The sequence below is a fragment of the Ornithodoros turicata genome, chromosome 3 (genome assembly GCF_037126465.1).
Source record: "Ornithodoros turicata isolate Travis chromosome 3, ASM3712646v1, whole genome shotgun sequence".
In the NCBI taxonomy this organism is placed as follows: domain Eukaryota; kingdom Metazoa; phylum Arthropoda; class Arachnida; order Ixodida; family Argasidae; genus Ornithodoros; species Ornithodoros turicata.
In genome coordinates this window covers 19,624,748-19,649,804 of record NC_088203.1, presented here as the reverse complement: position 1 = coordinate 19,649,804, position 25,057 = coordinate 19,624,748, and the positions used below count along the sequence as shown (strand labels likewise).

General features: G+C 46.9%; 1 protein-coding gene and 1 long non-coding RNA gene across 2 annotated transcripts in view; both read right to left on the bottom strand.

The window, feature by feature from the left end:
• The window catches only part of LOC135388262 (plexin-B-like), a 394,287-nt gene that overhangs the window by 166,699 nt on the left and 202,531 nt on the right, over positions 1 to 25,057 (bottom strand). The window lies entirely within an intron of this gene.
• Positions 8,539 to 9,018, bottom strand: LOC135390000 (uncharacterized). The gene is made up of 3 exons (XR_010421652.1): positions 8,956 to 9,018; positions 8,743 to 8,804; positions 8,539 to 8,675 (listed from the first exon to the last, which is right to left on the bottom strand). It is a non-coding gene; the product is annotated as an uncharacterized LOC135390000 (long non-coding RNA).

Here is a 25,057-nt window from a genome sequence, read left to right as displayed (position 1 = left end):
TGTCCCTTAACAACAACAACTTTATTTTCGACCATGGAGAGTGGGGAGTTTCATCGCCACAGGGCTTTTCCCTTAGTCTGGCTTTTTACTCCCGAGATTTCGCGAGAATTGCTGTTCTTGCTGCTCTTCGTAGTTGTTTTATACTACAAGTGCGGGAGTAGCAGCTTTCTGCGTGTTAGTTAGGGCATCATTTGTTTATCCCGTGTTATCGCTCTCGAAGCAATTGTGGCTATGAGCGACGTACAGACGTGGACAGCTGGAGAGAGGATAGCAGGAAGGAGTGTTAGACAGGGGGGTTAGTATGCGTCCTGAGCCGACTTCAGGGGGAACTGTGCCAACATTCGTCTGGAAAGTCTTCGGAAAACCCAGGGAAAATCCCAGACAGCAGGCACAGTCGTGCACACCAGAGCTCCTTTCAGTGGAAAGGTTCACGCCGTAGATGTAAACGTGAAATTAAACTTTCCATATAGCACACTTAGCTGCTGAAGCACGAACGCCAGAAAACCACCAGAACGCCACCAAAGCAGCAGAGATAGTGTAAATTAAATTTAACTGGGCCCTATTGAAAGGATACACGCCGTTTAAGACACGCATTCCAACCCAGACTCATATTATGCGGGTTACCCCACCGCTTGTCCTTACTATATGAAACATGTATCAAATCTTTTGCGAAATACGAGCTTAATTCGATATCAAAGCCAACCCGTTGAAGCGGACAGGGGGAAACTGGAGAAACGAACATTAATACATCGCGCTCCGTAGACGGAGAGATAAAACAGCGGGGCGTGTTGCGGGAGGCAAAGGGGTAATTAGTTTAAACTCGAAAGGGTGCGTCGTAAACTAGGCACATAACGCATTAAACTTGAATTTCGAGGAAAGATGTTGTGTCCCCATAACCCTAAGTTTCCTTGTCCTTTCCCATTTTTTTGAGCGGGAGGTATAGCTGGCGCCATCTGCTGCTAAGTGCCGTTCGTAAACTGAGTGGTTAAATGGCAATTAGTGCGAAAGAGTGAGGGGAAGAAATGAGAGAAAGAAGGGACAGTGAGACAACAGGGTTTGGGAAGTTTAGAAAGATTCTGTAGCACATGTACTGTGAGTGACGTCCACGCCCCTTTGTGCTGTTCCCAGCAGTCCCCATCGACTGGGGGAGGTGAGGAAGTTCTAAGAGGCGTTCAAATCATGCTATGTCACTTAGTAATTCTTGCGTGCCTTTCGTACGTTGTACTTGTTTGTGAGCAGCTATGCTGACGGACTCTGTAGGGTGATCTTACCGGAGGTGTACGAAGACAGCATTGATTTCCATGCAGAGACTGTGAGGTGACACGGGTTCGAATCCTGTCACCGGCTGTGCTGTCTGAGGTTTTCCCTAGGTTTTCCGAAGACTCTCCAGACGAATGTCGGCACAGTTCCCCCTGAAGTCGTCCCAGGACGCATACTAACCCCCCTGCCCCCACTCCTTCCTGCCGTCCTCTCTCCATCTGTTCACGTCTGTACGCCGCTGACTGCCAGAGTTGTTTCGCGGCGTTAACACGGAATTAAAAAGAAAAGAAGACTGCACCGCACCTGAGCACTACGAGATCGAGTACCGACAACGATGCACTACATGGCTTTTACGTGGCTGATTCAGGACCAAGTGTCTCATAAACAACGCCATGGCGAGAATGACTCCAGTAACTTTCATGAACTATCTTATCACGAACATCAGCATCTTCGGCGATGCGCGTGAGACAGCATCCTTCTAGAAGATTCTTCAACAAGATCTGCAGGAGATAGGCCGAATTCAGGCATCCCAATGCTGCTCCAGAGCTTTGAAGTGCTGGTAGTCAGGAAATAAACCGTTTGCAACTGTCTTTATCAAATGTCACAGCAGCGATGTGCTTGTATGTGCATTCATCGTGTTCTGCGAAATGTTTTTACATGCACATTTCGACATAGGTGCTGTCGACCCGCCAACGTGTCGAGTAAGTAAAAGGAACTAATGCATCGCTACATTTCACGAGGTGTGCTGTTGTGTCACCGACTGAGGTTGCGGTGCACGTGGTACATGTATTGCATTATGATGAAGATTGTTACGATCCGTACTTAATATGGAAAGGTGAGTGCAACTGTGCAGTTCCAGACTTGTAGTTCGTACTTCGGTGCTTCGATACAATCGAATCCTGGTACTTATACCCCTGTCACACGGCGCTTTCAATGCGGATTGAATCCGATCCGCATCGAGTTTCTCAAGTGCGTTCGGTGCGCGATGCTGCTACACTGCCCAACTGTATGCGTATCGACACGCTCGCTTGTCGACAGGCGGCGCTAACAGCCCTGAGACAATACGCTGTGATTGACAAATTTGTTCCTAAAAAGTCGAGAATAACCACATCCTCTTCCGCATTGTGCTGCTTACTAAGCCTTTACGGGGAGCGTGGTATCGAGAGTGGTGGAGATTAAACAAATCAGCAACCGCAGTCGCCCCTCATACCTAGACTAAAACAGTAACCGTGAAATTCCATGGGCTTGTATGGGAATATTTGCAAATTAATGTAATGTTTTGTTTACCACTACAAATTCGCTGACTACGAGGATGCCAATGGCGGTCTTCAAGCTGTCTTGAGAATCTCAATCCCGTTTAACGAACTGGGTCGGGTTAAATAGGATCGGAATTCAACCGTGCTCGAAAATGTCCGCGTAGCAGCGCCGGATCCGCATTCAGCTCCATGAGCATTGGCTCAATGCGGATCGAAAGTGTCCGTGTGACAGGGGTATTAGATAAAAGACGTGAGATTCCGTGCATTGATTGAATGCATTTTCAGTACTCATTTTGTTTCGCTTCAATAAACGGGTTTTGACACTTTGCCCCAAGGCGGGTTTTGTATCGGCGTGAACTGGAATAGACGATTTTAGAAAGATGCGCGCGCCACCAAGAGCGCGGCGCAAAGCAGGATGGGAACTTTGAGGGATTCTGCTCCGTCGTCTGCTTCGATTATACTTTACCCCGGATGACTGCTGCGCACACCGGGAATAGTGTTACTCTTCTTCCACCTCCTCCTCCTCGTAATGCTCTATGGCGCTTTGAAGTTCCTATGAGCACCCGCGAGCCGCAAAAATGTGTGTACACAATATTCTGTGGCTAATCTCATAGAATCAACAATACAACAAAATGTCTGTTGCAACTTTTTCAGCAAAGGGGACAAACAAATACGCAGAAAATCGACGCCGTGAAAAGCGACACTCATGCGACTCTGACGTCAGAAGTAGAACTCTGTAATGTGTTGAGGGGTTTCTATCTCGTCATGGAGGACACGTAGCGTTTTCCCCCTCCATACTTTGGCGTGAAGTACACGCGCGTACATAATGTAATGTAATAATGTGTACATGTAATAATGTCATATATCGAGGTGTCGCAACCCATCGCCGTGCAATCAAATTTCAGCCTCACGGAACCTGTCCATTTACGATCTAACTAAAGTACACGTGTAAGAGATAGGGAACGTGAGAATCTTTGAGAGTCACATAAAGGTACGGTGAAAGGATTCTTCTCTAAAAAATCTGGAAGTCAAAATTGGTTGTACCACCCTTGTTAACGCATGCGCAAAAGAAGCATGCGGGCAAATGCTGAAGCAAAGTCTTCCAGCAAAAGGTAAGTTGAAAATGCAGTCTCTTTTGGGGAAAAAAAAATCACAGCGAAATCCGGAAGCACTTGATTAATTTTAGGGCGACCTTTTTGCGAAGTACAGTTTCAGCTTTTCCCTCTTTTTCATTAACCTTGTCCACGCACAGAAAGGCAAAAGGAAAAAAAGGGGACACCAACCCGACAAATTCACTATTGCCACCACTTTGAATGCACACTGATTTGCATGACAAATTTTTCGAACAAACCTCGGAAAATTTCCTCACACCTACGGAATAAGGTTTCCTTTTTGCACCTTGTCTAACAGAAACAGAAAAATGCAAATTAGAAGAAGAAAAAAACGGCGACTCTCTGAATACACAACAGAACACTTCGGCAATAAATTACTTTCTCGTCTCTGTATTCTTTTCATTAATGGTTCACCCGATAAAGGAATAAAGGAGGCAAGGAAATCAAACAGGCAAGTCTTCACAACGATGGGCTGAAAGAGGACCTGGTAGGCATGTGTTCAGTGAATAAATTATCAGGGCTGCTAAATTAAAGACTGCTTCATTCCAAAGACACGAGTACAGCAGGTTTGCTTTTCTTTTATTCAGACACGTGATGTGACGAATGCGATAAAGCGTTAAATGTGATAACGTATTTGGCCGTTCCCTTTCGGTCGGCACAATTAGCGCACTGCCGCGGGTTTAATTTTACGTGCTCTCGAGTCGAATCTATTGCTCCCTTGCGATATTCTTGCCTGATTTACTTGGGGAATATGTGTAAAATCTTACATCGGAAATATGTAATCTGGACAGTTCATCAATACACACTCTGTGTAAAATAAGTAGGTGCCTCATAGGGTCCTTGGGTCGGTCATCCAAAGCATGGTATTGTTCGGTGCAGTTGGTTATTTAGCTCTAAGATGAAAATGAGGAAATTAAGGAGATGTTAGAGCTTGTACTCCCCTATAACCCAACTCCCCATTTTAGTTTCTTAACCCTTAAATTTACTCCTCAGCATGCCAAATAGACCCTATAAGATTCGTAATAAACTTTCGAGTAGTTACTCACAAAGGGGACTAACATTTGTTGTCCCCTAAATGACCAAAAATACTCGGGTATTCTAAAATGTGCCTCAAAGCGTTTCTAAACGTACCTCAAACACGCTCAAACAGCGATCGCGCGCACGTTGTGAGAATGTTTAAAACGTGTTTCAGCTTGTTTACAATGTACAGTCATTAAAGGGAACGTTCAACTTTACGACGCGAGCAACTAAAAGGATCGTTTCCGCCCATTCAGCTCTTCAATGCAGTTAACAACGCTTCGTATTTGTTTCCAGTTTCGAGAACCAGCAGCAAAAGAACGCCCGCGCGGGAAGAAAGTGCAGCTGCAAGGAATATCGCTTTTAGAAAGTCGTCTGCTTGCAGAATAGCAGTGCCCGGTTTTTCTTTTGCCTCGTGCGACTGTACACCTAGCTCGCACGCGCGATTGATACTGCACGCTCTAAGAAGAAGGTAAAAGCGATTTTAGTGAATTGATGCGTATTGGACTAAATACAAGGATGGTTATGCGAAGTTTTGCGATAATTTGCAGTTCAAAGAAGTAACTTTCAAGGTCAGGGGACTAAAATGCGGAATAATTACAATCAAAGGGGCAGATGCCTTGCTCACCGATTTATTATTTTTCTTTTTTCTTTAGAGTATCCGCGCCGTAGCAGTACTTGTTTTGTGCCGAACCTCCGGAAATATGGACGAGCAGACGAGTTTGTTGAATCCTCGAGTTGCAAGGAACAGCTTAACAGTTTTCGACATATTTCAGAGAGTCCGTTGTACAGTAAGAAATCTGCAAGTTACTGGCTCTCATGTCTGGTAAACACGTAGGTTCTTATTTCAGCAGTGACCGTGTGCACTTCACCATAATCACAGGACGTCCAGTCTAATGAACTGCGTCCAGAAAGAGACCATTATCCCTCAAACTCCGAAACGTTTCTAGCCATAATACCAATGGCATGCTAACACGCGCGCGGAAGTAACAACATGAGAATCTTTTATGTTGGCGATATGATATCGCAACGCATCGCATAGTTTAAGTGACGTTACAGAAACGCCTTAATGGATCTCACTTACAATTTGCGCTTGCACGTCTCTCCTTGGTTATCATATAGTCATGCCATCCTGTCAAATAGGTTATGCCATTTGACGTACTGCTGTTACAGGCTGTTACTTATTGTGGTGACAATCACTTTGTTACAACTGCTCAACCATTATAGCACATTGCTTGGCTGTTACTGGGAGCAAGCATCACAGAAAAAAAAAAAGTTCATACACGCGATGTATTTGTTGCGTTCCACACGAGATAGTTAACTGTGTGTTCTGCACACGCACACTGTCCTGTAATTCACAATCATAGGTGTACCTCCGCAAAATATCACGCAACCAATCACCCATGTTATTCATGCGTTGACGTCAACCGTGGCAAATAAGGTTTCGCTAAGAACGCAACAAATATCAGTGTTTCCCGCAGTTATTATACGAGCAGTGGTAAAGAAGGGGAGGAAAACGTACCAGTCTGAACTGCACGACAGCTTCGGTCACCACAAGTCTCTTCCACGCCACAGAAAGAGTAATATCACCAATATTCGCACAACACAGCCGATAAACAAGAAGTGCACTGCCAAGAATACTTCGGAGAACGCACAGCAGGTGACGGACGTTGCAACGGTCAACCAACCGGCGTCGTGGACATGAACCTGCGGGGTCGCGTGCCCTCACCGCGGTCAGGGAGCGCGGCCAATGAGCTGACCAGCTAGCGACTCCACAAACCGACGCTATGCCTCGCACGCGGAGCTATGCCAGACGTCGGCGAGCGAAAATGCTCTCACAGCGACGATCTATACGTGAGAGACGGCTAGGGAAAAGCTAGGGATGAGGGTACGAGTGAGAGAGTGTAGGTGGAAACGCTGAAGAATGGGGAGGGCAGTTGGGGAGATATGGGGAAATTGGGGAAGAGAAATAGGGAGAAGTAGAGAGCAGAGGGAAGGGAAGGCGGCGGCGCTGGTTTTCGTGTTGGGTTCGCGGTGAATGTCTGATGGACTGTGGACGTGGGAAGCGAGGAACCGAATAGTCATTGGATTGGTGACACATGTGAAGGGAATGCCGCGTAAAGGTCATCGGGCCTTTTTCGTTTAATGCGTGAGAAACGAAACAGCACAGAAGCAGGCAGTGTGGGCGGTTAATCAGATGGTATGCTACTTTTGGAAAGAAAAGGTTGTACCGTAAGCTCTCAATACGCCTCTGTCGTGCTATTGCAGCCAAATTTGTTAAGCCTTCGCATTTTGCTGGACCGCGCAGGTGGATTCACACTTACCATATGGCATGCTCTGAACTCTAGTGACAGCACAGCTGAGAGAAATATCAGAGATGAATCGCCACAGGGCAGTAACGCAAACGTTCCAGGAAGCTTTTTCTGCCCATTGATCGAGCAGAGTAACGCTGCAGCCGTACCACTACATAAGCTACTTGGAGTACTCGTCTCACACTAATGGCGTCCTCGACTGGTCGTTCCGATACTCTGAGCTGGAGCGGGTCAGCGCGCATCTCACTCCATCTCCGAGCCGTAGAAATTATGCAGAGGCGCACGCGGCAAGGGAAGGTTCACTCATGTGACTTCCGGTGTTTCCCTCGTAGTCAAAACGACGACAACGCTAAACGCAGAACAAAGCAGGCATCGCGGAACAAAAACACTATCCAGCCTAATCGGTGCAGTCACGTGACCGGAACCCAGCCAGATTTCGCAAACAATCCGACGACGTTGGTGAGAGCATTGTAGAGGGCTGCGAGTTGGAAGAAAGCGCTCCAAATGGACCAGTCGAATGCAGTGGAGTGCTGTGTTTCGACCAGCCGACGACGAAACGTCGCTCCAGAGCGCTCTAAAGCGATCGGAAGCAACCAGTCGAAGACACCATAAGTGTCGTCTCCGCTTACCAAAGTACTCCTTCGAGGAGAAATTCCTCGAATGTGTGTTCTCATGTAGGCGCGATGAAACGATGTGAAAAGAAAACAAATGATATACAAGGTTGATTGTTACTTGACTGTCTGTCGTTATAGTGTTTGAATCAACAGGGCTATAGATGCGTGTGTGCTAACGATAGGAAAAAAAGCAGGGAAGCCTGACGCTCGACCAAAAGTCATGAGGCATGTTCTGTGTTAGTAAATGCTCTGACCTAATAAAATATTAAATTATTATTATTATATACTATGCAAGTGTACAATTTTGACAATTTCGACGCAAACTGGGCCATAAAAACACGATGCTGTGCCCAACCTGTACTGTGCCAGCCTGAAGATTGACCAAAAGCCAGGGGACATCACGAGGAAAACTTGCACACACTGGCTTGTACACACATTGTTGCGTTAAGCCAGTGTGTGTAAGTTTTTCTCACACTGTCCCAGCCGCCGTGGAGTGAATTCTCATGACCTGTCAACGATACACGACGGAGCGACACACTCTTAAGTGCCAACTACCCAGTCAACACAACATTGCAAATTCAACGCTGAAAACACGTTCAAAATCAACCATGTGAATGCAGGGTCGACGTTAACAATTAACGTTGATTCAACCTGGCTAATGTGACAGCCAGAAACGGGTTAAATTAACAGCGACCAGAACGCATATTCCACGTAACTGAAACGTAGTTTACGCGTGAATTCAACGTATACCAATGTTGAAAAAGTGGAATAATCAACAGCAAACTGACAACATATAATTAACATGCGATGAAAATGCAAATTACACATTTTTAATTATTATTGATACATGTTATTTCTCGATGCTTTTATTTCACAAATAGGCATAATGTCCTGATAATAGTCGTAAATAATGACACAAGAATATGCTTGCCGTAAGGTTTTATTCTCCTTACATTTGATTAGCACTGCTACATTTTTCAATACTCTCTCTTGTGAACAATAAAGGCAGTTAACTGACCGTTCTAATTGTTGAAATGCACTAGAACCTCGCGGGAAGCCACGTCGTTTCGGCATCCAGGCTGTCTTCTTTCTTTGCGACTACGCCTGCGTAAAAGTGAACACAAACAAAGCAAAAGATCAATTCGAACAGCCAAGACAAAAATTACGTTACATCTGTGTACAGGCTCGCCATTTGCTCAACATCTGCCTTTCTTTCACGCATCGCTCTCTGTCCTGAAATACAACTGACGATAATTATCACACGAATTTGAAACGGCCAAGAACGCTGAAAAACAATTCGGGAGCCCACCATGTAATAGTGACCCTATTTGCACACTCGACAAATGTAAACACAATTATGAACTCAAATCCGACGTGCACATACCTGCGCTTTCTACGAATCACTCATAAACCGCACACACTGGACTTGCTTGCGGCGGCGATAATCTCTGAGCCAGCTCCCTGGTAGTAGAGAGCCCGTTGTAACCGTCACAACCGATTCGTATATCCCAGCAGTGAAACCTGTGCTTACCGATATCACAGTCACCAGCACAACCCGGTTCGAAACCAAAACAAGCCACGAAACAAAGAAGAAGGAGCCGCAAAAGCGAAATAAACTTGAAACGCCAGCATCAGTTAATGGCGATTACAATCTGAGGAGAATGGCGTCTGGTGCGGCTTCCCCGATTCTCACTTTGAAAGGAACTGACTTGAATTGGATCCTGGATGGGATTGGATTGGATAATGCAGTTGCTTTACGTATGATAAACCAACGTGATTTCTACGTGTGCACTTTGCAGGTGAAATCCTGAAGTTAAACTTGTGCAAAAACAACGTTGTTCGTTCTACGTTTTCGGTTACGTTAAATTCCAGCGTAAGTATCAACGCTGTCATAACGTGCTCCATTCAACTGCTGGTGTATGAGTGTTGAATCAACGTTGAATTCCTGCATTACAATTCGCACGATGAAATTTTACGTAAAATCTGCGTGAAATTGATGTTCTCAATTCACGTTTCACATTGTTCAACGATATTCAACGTGGATTTTACATTCTGTCAACTATGTGTGTTGACTGGGTAGAAGCCATCACCCCGAATCGACCGTGCACTGTGTCTAAACCCCTTGGACCTTGGAGCAATTTGGTACTCCGGCGCTGTGCTCTCTGTTCAGTGTGGGCTTCCTAAGGGACAGCTGGCCTACTTGAGGAACTATAGACCTCTTCCCGCAATATCTCTGTATATGCTGTATATCTTCATGATACCAACTCACAGGAAAGCCGGTAGGGTCGATTAAAATAGCAACGAGGTTACATTTAACATGGCTGAGGGCCCTGTTTCATTCTTCCAGCTGTCTACCAGAAGCCACCATGCAAATATTTTTGATGTGCTGTGTAATCTCACATGCGCAATTAAACTGACAAGAATACTAGGAGAACGGAGCCTCGGACGACCGACATGATACCCTCGCGTGTCGCCAGCAAGTTCTCCCGTGCCTTTCTGCTTTCTTTCTTCTCAACTCACGCGCTGCTTACGTCCGCTTCAGCTGCGCCGAGCTACTTCACGAATCACGTGCTGAGCCCTTCCAAAGGGGATAGGTTGACGTCACAGTGTACCTCCTTGTTCTTCGCTCGTTCTCTTACACGATCTTTTTAAGAGATGATACTTTTTGAAAGGTGCGCAGGGGAGAGGCCATACGCGAGCGCCGCAGGTTTTCTGCAGGTTCGCGCGCGCTGCAAGAGCTCATTTTATTTGTTGCAGAGCACGCTCCGGCAGGGAACAGAAAAATTATGGGGGTCACTACAGAATAAACCGGCCTCGATGGCTCAGTCGGTAGCGGGTACGCCTTTTGGTCCCAAGATCGCGGGGCCGAACCTGGCCGCGGGTTCGAAACTTGGTGGCAGTGTACAAGTTGCTTTGACACGCCGTCTTCCGCGAGGGACGTTAAATACGGGGTGCCGTGTGATGAACTTTCATCGCACGTTAAAGAACCCTCAGGTGGGCAAAAGCAATCCATAGACCGACCGCTGTGGCGTCGCTCATGATCTCAGTTGTCTCGCGACGATAACCCCCAATTATTATTATTATTACCACGGAATAATTTTTGCTAGCCATGCTAGTCATGTCACGTCGAGACTTGGAGGTACGCGGGTTCGAATCCCAGTGCCTGCTGTGCTCTCTGCTGCTTTCCGTGGGTTTTCTTCATACGCTGTCGGACTGCGTCAGCACAATTCCATAAGAAGTGGGCCCTGGACGGACATTCTCCCCGTGGGAAAACATAGCCGAAGCTCTTTGGCTGCACGCAGTCTATGTTTTTGTACGGGATGAAACGTCGCCGTACCGGCACTGGACAGCTGTTTTGGTCTTTTTGGGCTTCATCAGCAGTGCGCAAGCAGGAGGCGTTCGAGTTGGCGGCGTCAGAAGGTCACGTGGAACGTGATATCCTCCCGTCAGGGTGAGAGGCTCGCCGCTGAAAGCCCTGTGCAAAGACAGTGAAGTATATGGGGAACAACATAGCCGAAGCTCTTTGGCACCCCATTAGCGTGCGCGCAGGCAGGCGACGTTTGAATTGGGGGCGTTAGAAGGTCACGTAGATCGTGATATCCTCCCGTCAGGGTTAGCGTGCCCACCTCTCTGTGAGGCCGGCAACGGCGAGCCCTTTCACCCACACGTCCGATAACATCGTCATCATCCTGTATTTGTTGTTGATGATGATAAAAGCGAAGAAACTCGATTAGACAGGGACACTTAGATTCAGGACCTTGCAGAGACGCCAGGCAATATTTGTTCATGTGTCGCCTCTGATGGCTACATGAGCATAGAAACGACCAATGTCTAAGATGTTTGCTTTGTTCAGTCGTTAAAACCATCACGATCTCCTAAGCCGTGTACAACTTCATGATAGAATCATGACATAATATGACTAATGAGGAAACAAGAAATACTGGAAGATGTCAAGATGGCGACCCCAGTTTACCGGGAATCAAGCACGGGACACACATTCGCGACCACTAAATTTCGCGTGTTCTGCGTGCTACAATTTGTGGCTTTAATGGTTTGCTTCGTGATGAGCCCGAGATCGCCGTACAGCGAGTGATTTATCTGGATCTCTTCACCCCCCCCCCCCTCAACATCCCCGAAAGTCTGGGAGACACCCCCTACAATTTTCGGAGATTTCGCAATATTCCGTCAAATAGCTTCAAAGTACCTGGGAGCAGCCTGCATGATGTGGCGACACACCTCCCCTGTGGCGCCCCACAAACCACCAGGGACGAAATTCTTGGTAAACCATTGCCTACAGCATTTGACAAAAATGCCATTGCGCATGCTTGTTCTGCAAAGTACCTGAGGTGTTTACCAATATAACATGCGCCTGCAGCTAGGCACCCAGAAACCAGAAAATATAGTGTGGAAGTGCAGAATGATTTTCGAATTGTCAATTCTTTATCAAAATTCTCACGTGTCCTTTATACTCGCGCTCCGTTCAGTTCCCGAAATTCGCGAAAGCTTAAGGGACATTAAGGGTTTTAGAGCTATATTCTTTATGTCCTTAGATTAATCTCGCCGATGCGTAGAAAAAGGAACCTGCACCCTTGACCTTACCCGCCAGGTTCCGAGAACCATACAAACACATCGCGTTTTTGCGACATATATCCACGTCAGCGCCTTTCACAACAAGAACACGCAAACTACTTGAATGAGAATTGTGATGCGTGCAATTCCTTGCCTTATATATACGTGTGTGCCGTAAATATACCACGGATTTAAACCTTGGACATGTGGCGCAGGGTCAGCAGAAAAGAGACCTGGAATTGAAATGTCTATTCAACGTACAATGCTTTGCTTTTGCCGCGTTACCGCCATTGCAGATCCATCGCTCGCACCAGCACACACAATACGCTGAATAGAACGCTTCTCAAATGCCAGTCACAGTATTGCAATATGCTGTCGGCGCTGATGTCTTGTCTTTATAATGGTTGCGAGCCGAAAAGAGACGACGCGCGGTTCAATTCAAATGACGAGAGCTCACGCCGGTATGACAACTGTCTCTTTAAAGTTCCAGACTCTTCCATTTTCTGTCCGTGCAGTCAAATAAAATAAAATACCAACAGGAGGGCGAAGAAAATAAAGAAGAATGTTCTCTTTGAAAAAAATGGCGGAAGGAGCTTCAGCAAAAAAGAAAGTTGGGGGCACAGAAGACTCAGCTTTCTCCATCATGACAACGCTCCGGATCATTATTTGAATTTCTTTACGTACATACGAACACGCGAGAACTTCCTTAGTGTCCAGTACCGTCTCTTTCGCTTTCTCTCTTGCACTACTTTTACTCTTTTTTTTTTTTTTAGCAGAAGAGAACAAACGAAACTAAGATAGCAGCCGCGCGCGCGTAGGATTACTTCGGCCCATATACACACACACACGTGGGCAGAATGAAGTAAAACCGCTGACATGGGAAGAGTTCTTCCTTAAGACTCGATGCGGTGCCCCTTTTTTCCCTGACGATGCATTCAAATGTTTGCGAAACGCGAAAGTGAAGGGAGCATTCCAATCAGAGTCGTCGCTGCCTTGTTGGTTCCCTCGGGTACAAATATAGTCTGACATGCCCGCAGAAAGGGGGAAAAAAGCCCTAAAGACGAAGGTAATATGGGACCAACTATACTGCTTAGGGCGTAGAAAGGAGGGCGTAGCGGAGGGTGGGTAGGGTGGTGTGTATATTTGCAACGACCATGCGGGGATGGTTGTGCCGGTGGTAGCCGGTCGGCCACATTGGAGGCAGTCATCGCGTCTCTAATCTGGATTGAAAACGAGACCTTTGAGATTAGGTATTGACGATTTTATTTTCCGTATATTTTGAATGCTGAGGGGGATTGGAACGGGTGGGGAATAAATGCAGAAGGAACTGCTTTGGTCTGAATGCGATATTTTTAGGTTGACTGATGGGTGGAGCCAAGCTTGCTGGAACCGTGGTCATGTTCGAAATGATTTCAGTGAGGTTTCATGGACTTTTCTGTCCAATGTTAACTACATTAAATATAGACAGTCACTTCTGGCCATGTAGGGGCCTTTGCATTCGTCAAATGAAATGAAGGTATTAACTTTGGTATTTAAAAGCTGCTTTAAATTTGATTTGATTTGATGGTAAATAAAAAAATAAATGGAGATTTCGGCTTCACTAGTGTGAGGCCAGCAACCCCACATCGCTTGCACCACTTGCTTTGCATTGTCGTTCTGCCATAGTATTTTCGTGATGTAGCATGCCTTTTCACCACGACTGTAGACGTTCTACAGTAACCTGTAGCACGTATTTCAAGACGTGTAGTGCACTGAGCACGCCCTTTTATACGCAACGGCACGTGGCGTTCCTGACAGTGTGGTTGAGGAAGCGCGCAACTAAGCAACGGGTTGGAGAAAATAGATTGTCACGAGTATTCTTTGTGTGTGTTTACTGCGTTTTATTATTTATTTATTTATTTATTTCTTGTTTCTATCATCATCATCATCATCATCATCACCACAAACATTATCATAATCGTCATCATCATATCTGTCTTTTTGCAAGAGAGCCGCAATCACGTGAAGCCCTTTAACACGGGGTCGATGGGGTAGTTAAAAGTATCAAAACAGCTAAGTGGGGTAGCTGGTAAGTAACAATTATGATGTGACAGAGCAGTAACTAAGGCAGGACAGACAGAAGTCCTTCGTCGCTGTGTACTTTTAGCGCTGCTGTCTTAGTCACTGCGCCAACACATCATGGTTCTCGTTAAGTGTCTACTGGTTCATTCAGAAAACTGGACCATCATCCATAGCCTTCCTTTCTAGGGCCCATGTCATTCACACTTTTACAGGTACCCTGAGGCTCTCTCCCGCAAAAAGTTCACGTTCAGTTGCCGTATCATTGCATGACTCTTATTCTAAGCCCCACGCCTTATTTTCAACGTTTGTTCCAGGTCAACGCCTTGACCTCAACGCATAACGTTGGTCGCGTCCCAGGAGTCTCAAGGATATCCACGTACATGAATGTCGAACACTTGCCAGCCTCGCAAGCACCATTCATCCCTGGGGTGTCATATACGGCCATCGCAGCGGCCGCAGAATTTATTAGATCCTCAGAAACTTTACGTGGCCGCCATAGCAGGCTTTATGGTTTTATGGGGACGCGCTGGTGATTAAAAATATAAAGGGTATACGGAGAAGTGCTTTGAGTGCGTCATCACCTTGGTGCAGAAGTTCCTCAGCGAAGACGTTAGTTGCGTCAGAAAGTTTGTGGAATATACCTGGTTTCTTCCCTGCGTACGTGAAAGCGTATGTGTTGCGGGTCGCGTACCCGACCGCATTTGAACCTTGTAGTGTTGTAATGTGGTCACAGCACACTGTGGTTACTACAGAATGATGCAGGTGAAAGCGACAACTTTTGAAAACGAAAATGCAAGACAAATTTGAAAATCGATTGAAAGACAACGAAATCTGCGTGTTTGCCTAGGGAAGAGGGACTTGCTTGTTGAAGCATTGCGCAGTGCCGACCTATTATGCGGTGAAGAGGGACATATTAGTATGTGGCAACATGTAAGCATGTCGGTGTCACTGTATGTCGGGTGATGGCTTTATTAATTGATGAAATTGCATGATGGTGCAGACATAACTTCCGAGGTAGTAGAAGAATACACCCATTTCGAACACCGTGCGGTGATGGTGTTCAACGTCGGTCCTGCCTAGCCATCAACATTCACCGTCCTTCAAGTCATCTCCCTCTTTTCACCATTTAACTTTGAGCAACATGCACATTATGTTATCTTCGTACACCATGTAAATATGCTTTCCTGAGTCTGTGCCTCAGCGGGCTGTTTGCTGAACAGCTTCTCCCATAAGCGTCCAATCTTTAAGAAAATGTGCTGAACGGTAACCAAGGCAATCATAAATGGTCATGTACATGCCTCCATCGTGTTCCTCTACTAAATATGCCAGCGCCACCTTTCATCATAGCACTGTATAACCTGGTACATGACAAATGAAAATGGGACATGCCCACCAGTGTAGAGTACTTGCTTTCCTGCGTTGCTCGTCGCGCCACAGAAACAGCTCCCGCCGTTACACGGCCGGCTCGGTAAGACAAAAATCCAGATAAGCGAGAACCTCATCTCCAGAAAACGGTCATCGACGAAAGGAGGGAAAAGGCGATTGAATTTGCCTTGCGCTATCAGCCGTCTGAGATCAAAGCGCATTACGCACTGGAGCAACGCTATGTAGACATATGGTACGTCGGGGACCTGCTGTTCGGGGCATCGATCCCCGAGTACAACAAATCGAATTACCTCAGCAGACAAATGAGCCAAGAACAGCCAATGGGTTTGTCCTCTGCCTGTGTGGACCAATACAAGATAGTCCGACGACTCGGTTCACGATTGTCCCGACGGGCTATGGGTGATTGGAAAGGGCGCGATGGAAGGGACACGGCCAGCGACATCGCACGGCGACGGGAAGTTCTTCCATGTGAAAAACTAATGGCGGAGAAGAAGGCGGTCACTGTGCTGTAGAGAGCGAGCTTCGGTAGTTCTTCAGTAAATGTTCTCCGGATAGGATAGTGCTGTCTTTCTTTGGCATTGACTGGATATAAACGGACTCAAAAGTAAACGTTCGCCGTAAAAGTTTTGTTCCTTAATCCCATGGCGTCGCTGCTGGGCAACGTCCAAAGACCTCCCCTTTTTATTTCATGGAACTCAACGACATGACAGCACCTGCTACTATGGACTTGCACATGCTTGGGAGGCACCTGCTATTTCGTGACATTCTTTCTCTTCAGCCAAATCAATTGAGTCCCGGAATTAAAGATGTACTGGACAACATATTTGTCCCTGTATATGCTGCCACTCCGGAGATGGAATGATTCCGGAATCTTTCCAGATTTATCAGATCCTGGAATTGAATTTCAATATGGTATGGTGGAAACTGTCCTAGGAATGGAATTGAAATGGAATTAGGCCTTTTTTCGCAAGAACGGAATTGGAATGGAATGGTCTGGGTGGTCCTGTGTTTGTTTTGATTTCAACCCAGTGGTTTCTGCCCTCGCGCCATTTGCACACACGCACCGCACGTGCACACGGTCAAGAGGGAAATAATATTGTTGAATGTTCGGCATGATTCCTCTCGCCTTCATTCCGAAAATAATAATACAGGGAAGCTCTCCGCGGTCATCCAGAACACCGCGCAGCTTCAGCAGACGTAGAACGAATATTTTTCACAGCTCACCATGTTCGGACAGCACAGTGAAATTGGTTATCGGGCACCTCTTTCCAGCACCTCATGTTTGAAAAACCGGAATACACGATATCCCTGATCAGCATGATTGCTCACATGTCCGAATTAACAGAAAATTGTCATCACAATTGAACCTCTGTATGGAATAAGGGGATAAGTAAACTTAACCCCTTTTTACTATTTTTGCTGCGATGACATTTACATACCAGTATGCACCTGTGAATGAAAATTTAGGACCTTATTGTGATTTGCTGACCTGCTACAGCATGGTGAAAAACGGGAAATGCATGTATGTCAATGGGACGGACAATCAGATGAGGCCCCTTTTCTCGGTTTGTGATTTTTGGACTTATCCCCTTATTGCATACAGAGGTTCATTAGCAGTGTATCGATGTTGTTGCGATGTTAGGAACCTCTCAGCACCCTGTCTTTGTGCTTTTTCCGTGCTGGGTAATGCGAACCTCCTCTAACACTGATGTGCTAGCCAGTACAGTTACCGGTCCTTCTTCTTTCTTTCCTTCTTTCTCTTCTTTTTTACTCTCTACGTACATTCCTCGGAATGGAATGGGTTACCCCATTCTGCAACCCTGTTGCATGTGTGATAAACGTTTTATGGCGCAAACCATTCATTGTCTGAGCCTTTGATGACACTTCAATCTAAAACACCTCCCTTTATTCAATGTCGGCAGCAGGTCGTCGCCTTCATGTGATAGGTACTATGTATGAAAATGTTTAACAGGGCCGTTCAACAGAACGTCAGCATCTGAACATTGTTCAGTGCATAGTATATTCTCGGTACTTTGCCAAATTTAAGAATGGGACCTTAGTAAGGGCAAATAACTGTGTATGGTACGTGAAGTGCACGCGCACAGCGGGTGAACACGAACTCTGCTTCGTCGCCATCGCAAACTTCCTGAGGTGAAACCAATGTTTGACGTCAGCTCTGTGGTACGATTTGAGCACAGAATCTCCCTGTCTGTAGCATGTCCCTAGTATGCTAACACCAACGTGTGCAGGCTGTACGTTGTGGGTCACGCCGCGTGTCTGAACGACTAGCGCACATTATCAACGATAATAAAGCAGAAAGCCGTTACGTGACACTCAACCTCATGATAATCGTGATAATTGGGCGCTTTACGTCGCGAGACACCCCTGGCCATGAGCGTCGCTACAGTGAACTTTATAGCAGTGTTAGCACACGACACCACACTTGGGGGGGGGATATGTTTATTAAGGAAAAAAAGAGATATTAAAGCACACTTCAGTCTCGTTCCGACTGCCGAGCGGGAGCCCGGAACGGCGCCTACAGCGAAAAAAACGTCACTTGGAGACCCGTTCTCTGGCTCCGTCCAAGCAGTCGCTCCTTTCGCGACTGACACCGGCCATAGCCTCCTCAGTATAGAGGAGGCTATGCACCGGCGGACTGGTGATGACCAACCAACCGTGGCGAAGAAGAATAGAAGACGCGGCGTTTGTTTACCTTCACATTCCCCACGTGCTGTATACGCCGTTTTTGCTGTTGTTTGATTGTCTATGCCGAAGTAATAGAGAGTTCTTGTAGACCGTTACGCAGCGAACGGAAGGAACGCTATTCTCCACGTGAACAAGAGCTCGTGCGCAGGAACGGAAACGTGGCTTCCGCGTTTCACGTTGGAACGATCGGCTCATCTTCTTGCGTTCCGTCCTCTACGTTGTTTTCGTTGCACAAAACTACATGGCTGCCTGCAACACCTCGTCAACTGTGTCCGAAGTGAAGGCTACGAGACTGCGCTTCAGTACGAGGGGCTACATCTTCTTCTTATAAGAAGCGGTGTACCTTGTACCATTCGAAAACACGAACTTCTGGTCTCTCGGTGATGCCAACCAAGTCCGACTGAGCAGCAGCGTCCGCCATAACGGCGGGTGATAGCATGAGTGAGTGAGTGAGTGAGTGAGCGCACCTCGTCCCTTTTGAGTCAGGGCAGACGTCAAGCGTCACAGGTGCAACAAAAAAAGAAAAAAACACATATACACGACAGCACTATATACAAATATCAACAAGAGTGTTTTGCTTTCTTTCTCTGTTCCCACTGTACTAGGTGGCGCTTCACTTGCATCAGCCGCTCCTCCTTCTGTAGACTTTCGGTTCCGGTTTGGCCGAGGAACCAGGGCGACGATGTCTTTGGCGTTCTCTTTCGGTCCTCCGCTCCACACTGGTTCCATTTTCACATTGTCGCATTCGAGTAGAACGTGTCGTGTGGTTTCCGGCGCGGCACCACACAGGTCACACGTAGGGCTTACATCATGAAAGAGTTCGTTTCGTCTTACGTTGGTTTGCAGGGAGACCGTCCTTGCTTGGAACAAGAGTGCACTGCCCCTGTCACCTGTATACGCCGGAGAGGTTGCTGGTTCCTTCTTGTATGTGCTGTAGTGTTTAAGGCTCTGCGTCTTGTTGACTTTTTTTCTCCATTCTTCAATTTCTATATTGGTGATTTCCCTTGAAGTGATTTTCGTCCACTGTTTTTCGTTTCCAGCAGTTTGTCTTGTCGTGCCGGGACTGTATTTTCGATCGTATTGGTTTTTTTTATATCCAGTTTGGATGAACTAACCGGCAGGGGGTGTCCGTTGTCCTTTCGTTTGTTGGTGGAACAACAAATTAATTTTCAAACGCAAAGAAAACAAAAACAGAGCACGAAAACGTAGTTATATTAGGCAATTCGTTCAGAAAGAGATGCCTAAGACAACTTGTGAAGGGTATTTCATGTTATCGCCGTTGGATGGCAACACAGTTTTTACCGTACCGTTCGTAGCGTTGCCTGACGATCTGCTAAAACTTTTTTGCTATCCGTTTCACGGTAGAGAACTACGTACTCTGCGTTAACGTCCCGTGAGTTACGGAACAGTCTACTAAAACTCTGTGAAAGCCACTGACAACAGAATCACGTTGATTGTGGCAACTTCGTTTTCTTCCAAAGCAACTGCAAAGAAAAGCAAGGAAAGTACAGCGGTTGCATGAAACCGAGTACTGAGCAGCTGACTGGACAGAAGATACGGAAGTGGCGCAAGTCTCGCTCTCGTCGAGATACCTCGAGATTACTGTGACGGTTGGGTGCCTTGAGTGTGGACACTCTTGCCGTTCGCGGGTCGCCGCTTAACCTCCTCGCGGCCACCAAATCACTGGCGTCCTCGGCAAGGATTGACCCTGCGAACCTTGGGATCAGTGCGTATCTGCTGGCAAGACGCCGCCACAGCCACGGACGAAGGAGAGCCACACAGCAGTCTGCTGTGCGGACAGCGCTACCAAGTGATCCACAGCGGCTCTGTTTTGTATTTATACAAGTGGGACAACAATGATGCATGCATCCTAGCACACACTACGTACACGCTAAGCAGTTAAAGCGCTGAATGGAATAAAATACTGAAGACAGCACTGATCCAAAGAAGTCTATACTCAGCCTCAAATTGAACGCAAAAGACACCTGCCTGTGATGTTACTAGTCTCACCTTCCAAAAACATATATTCAACAAAATCTCACTCACACCCTAAGGACTGTCCGGGGACTTTTAGGGCGTTCAATGCTGACACTTTCTGTCAGCATTCTGCTGACTTCCTCCCAACCTCATATCTCTCCATCTACGTCGCAGCAATACGTCTTCCCCTATTCCCTGACACATGCCTGCCATCGATCCAGGTAGTACACAGGCTGAGTAGAAGAAGAAGAAGAAGAGAAAAAGAAAACTCTTCCTGAGACCTTAAAACTCGCTAAAATCCGCCCTCCCTCCCCCATCAATAACTCCTCGGCGAGTATGAAATCGCCCTTGCCAGAGCTACAAATAAAGAAGGAGCCGACTGACGACAGAAAATAAATCGGCAACAGCTTAAAGAAGACGAAGTAGAAGTCACAAACCCACATTCCGATGCCTTTTCCAAAGACATTCCAAATCGCAGATATATAGCGCCCTGCCGAAATTCTTCGCCAATCACAACAGGGCAGGCAATAAGAGAGGTGACAGCAAAGACGAAACGGATACTATACTTGTTCTCTACTTCGTGGTGTTCCTTTCAAACTGGCGCTCTTCCGCTATCATCTTTGTCCTTTCAGTTATTCCGTCGTAGTCTTCTTCACCTTCTTGTCGTCTCCCGTGGAAACGAGGGGATACTAGCAGCGGCGTTGCTGAAATCGGTTAGCAGCATTACTGGAATACAGGGTACTGATTTTCTGAAAATTTCGTCTTTCCAATCCGTCAGCACATGTAACAAGGGCGCCGACCAGGGGCGCCGGTAGGTGATTTTTCAGGGAGGGGCCCGGGCGTCAGTGCACAGTCCCACATTATTTCGAACAGGTCGTGCGCTGTTTGCGGGCGACGCAAAGAAAAATTGAGCCGGGGGGTGGGGGGGGGGGGGGGCGAGACAGACAATACAATGCACAGATGACCGACTGTAGAAGATGCTCAGTTTGTTGCCTTTCATAAGTTCGGTGAAGGGGGGGGGGCTGAAATGTCTTGCCTCTGCTTTGGTAGGATATTGGCGTTTTAGTAAGCGGAAATTCTCGATATCCGCGTCTGGTTCTTGAACTGTCCCAAATTCCCAACCACGGGTAATCCTTAATGGCGAACATCAGCAGACGACATAACTGCTTCTTATCGTCCGTTACTGTGCGCCATTGGGGATCACAGCCTTCAGTCGTAACAAATATTATCTCCAATTCATAATCGGTTCGAAATTAACGGGGATGGCATAATGTATCATGCGTAGTGCTCGTGGTCGTGGAACACCGTGGTTATTCTGTATATGGCGGAAAAATCGCGGAAAATCAGCCGGGAAATCTGTGCGCACATTACAAACCCATCAACGCTCTCATGTAAGGGTGTAGTTCACGGTGGCTGAAGAGGTACTTGCTGAAGCGTTTTGCCTTAGGAGACGTCACACGCACCACTGGCCTATCGGAAAGAGACTGACGGTGTCACTCTTAGTTGCCACGTGGTCTTGAGCTGGTCTGATTAACTCACTAAGAGTGTGTCACACTGTCACAATATTTTTACCTCACGAGCAGTAGAACCCGTCGTGTAAAACTATGCACACAGGTGGCATGTACAAGGGTCGTTCAAGGCTGACCGAGACCTTTGCTGGAGAAAAATCAACGAGTAAATGGAACTGAATAAAACTTTCGGAGGACGAACTGCTATCCTTCTCGGGTCAGTGGCACGTGCAGCAGCGGCAGTTATCATGGCAGCGAGCAGTGTGTCTGTTGCTGTGGAACGGTGGTGCATAATCAAGTTCCTTCCGAAGGAAAATGTCGAACCAGCTGAGATTTTGCAACGATTGCAGGCACAGTATCGGGAACGAACGGTGTCGAGGGGAAGATTGCACGAATGGTGCAGACACTTTGGCGAAGGATGGGATATGGTGACGACTCAACCACATGGACACGTTCGTCCGACTGCAGTCACGCCAGTGAACATAGCGTGCGCTGAGCAAGTCATTTTCGAGATTCGACGAGTAACAGTTCGAGACATTGCAGCCCAGCGTAATATTAATGTCGGCAGTGTGGAAACAGTCATTCACCAGCACTGGTCCGCAAAAGGATAGAATGGCTAAATTTCCGCAAAGTTCGTACAAAATGGGTTCCCCGACACCTTACTTGAGACCAGAATGGAGCGCGCATGACACTCTCTGAGCAGCTGCTGAACTGGTTTCAATCCGAGGGGGACGAATTTTTGCAATCAATCATCACATGGGATGAAACCTGCACGCATCATTTCACCCCAGAGGCAAAAAAAGCAGCATGGAATGGCGACATAAGGCTTCCCCGCCGCCAAAGATAAGCAAGATGCAGCCTGCAATATACTGGGAAGTCCGTGGGTACCGTCTTCTGGGACATGCGGGATAGCATCCGTGTGGACTTCCTGAAGCAAGGGGTCGCGATTAACGCACAGTAGTACTCGACCTTGATAAAGGGCGCCGTGCGAAACGCAATTCGCAAGAAAAAACCTGGGATGTCGTCATGAAGGCTCATTCTTCTTCATAACAATGCTCGTCCACACACGGCGAATTTAACGTTAGCAACCCTGGCCGAAATGCGTTTGGAGTGAGGTTTTGCGCCATGCCCCTTACAGCCCAGATTTAGCCCCAAGCGATTACCATTTGTTTCAGCCCCTTAAAGGGCACGTTGCAGGACAGACGTTTCGACACAGAGGAAGTCCTCCAGAACGGTGTTGTAGGTAACGGCGTTACCATAATCGACACTTTTTTTTTTTGGTATCGAAGTGCGGATCGCGATACTTTTTTAAATCGGTATCGGAAAAGTATTTCCGTTACAAATTTATGGTAACGCTATCTCCGTATCGTTACCGATACTGATACTTTTTTAGTGCCCCAACCTTTCGTCACCGACCATGTTTCTTACTCTTATTCATCTTCACTGGTCCGCCTAGCGCACGACGAGAAACCTGCCGACATGCCTACGTGCTACGCAACGGGAATTATGCGAAACACATTTTGTTTCTTCGAACCTGGAGGAAATAACCCTGGGCTCAACAAAGGAATATAGGTCACCGAACAGAGGTCAAGTCCTTGACAGTGCACACTGGATTCCACTCTGAGTCAGGCTCACATATACTGTGCTATTGTTAATTTCGGATAGGTTTCCTCGGTCATTGATCTCCACAGTATATATGACGCTAACGTAATTGTCATATTAGCATCTGTCAGCTGCCGGAGAGACCACGGCCTGCTAGGATGACAGAGTGAAGCTTCGAAAACGAGATTCATAAAGGTTAGACAAAGTGTTCGAGCTGCATAATAGATGTGACGTAACGAAGAAGAGGCCGAACTCACGCTCGTGCATGGGCAGGGATATTCATTAAACTAACAATGCTCGGGACGGATGTTCCTGTGTTCATCGCATAGATATGCTGTCGTCGTGCTACAAAACTGTGATATTCCTCCTTAACTTGCTATTATACAAATGGAGTGCTCGCGAGCGATATTTGGATGTTGCATCTTCTTCGTATTTTCAATAAAAGTGTCGGGCAAAGTATCGCGTTACTTTTTTTAGTAACGGTAGCGGTACCCCGTTACTTTAACAACGAAGTACCGATATCGGTATTTCTATAGTTTTTACGCAAGTAACGAGTATCGGTATCGCGATACCATATTTCGGTAACGGGTACAACACTGTTCCAGAAACATGTCCTGCAGTTGCTACGACAGCAGCCTACTTCCTTCGACACCAAAGTCATCAAAGAGTGGCCACAGCGATGGGAGCGATATCTACATGCGCATGGTGAATACTAAGCTGACGTAGTTTTGTGCTTCCAGAATTTTCCATTGTATTTAATAAATAAATAAAAGACTCGATCATCTGTGAACGACGCTTGTACAGCTCGAAGCAGAGTTAACTTGAACGCGCCTCCGACCTGCGGAGCGGGAAGAGAGCCATCCTAGCGGCGCTTACGAGAAATAAAGGGAAAGAGTGTCTCGACTGTCCCAGTTGTGCTGCGGGGGTATCCGCCTTGCCATGAGCTCTTGACTTGGCATCGCAATCCCGTCAACTGTTGCTATTATCGTGACGTTTGTTTGGTTTTGCGGCGATTAGGTAGAGGTGTATGCTGGCCGGTATCGCAAGGATGCGATGCCGTTATCTCATTGATACACGCGAAGGTGGCCGTGTTCGCTGAGTGGGGCATTTTCCGCATTGTGATAAAACAAATGAGGATGCACGGGCTCTAATTGGCAAATTGGTTGGATTCACAATGAATTAGGAAATAACTGAGTTGACCTGTAATGATTGCAATCAGTGCTAGACAACTCGATCTGCCGGGCATCATATAGATATCATATCAGAGATAACAGCGTCGCATCCTTGCGATATCGCCCAGCATGCACCACTACATAATCGCCACAAACCCAAACAAACGTCTCAATGAAAACAACAGCTGATGGTAATGCAATGCCGAGTCAACACTTCACAGCAAGGCGGACGCCCCCGCGGCACAAGTGGGACAGTCGAAACACCCTTTCCCTTTATTTCGCCTAAATGCCGCTAGGGTGGCTCTCTTCACGCTCGACATGTCGGAGGCGCGTTCAAGTTAACTGTGCATCGAGCTGTACGTTCCCTGTGTAGGTAGTGATCCGTATCAAGCTCTTACGCCTTGATAATGGAAGATACGCATACTTTTGGCACGAATACGTGCCGTGTGCTCTCCCCCCCCCCCCCCCTTCCTCGCCTTCGCTAAAAAAATCATCTAAATGACTC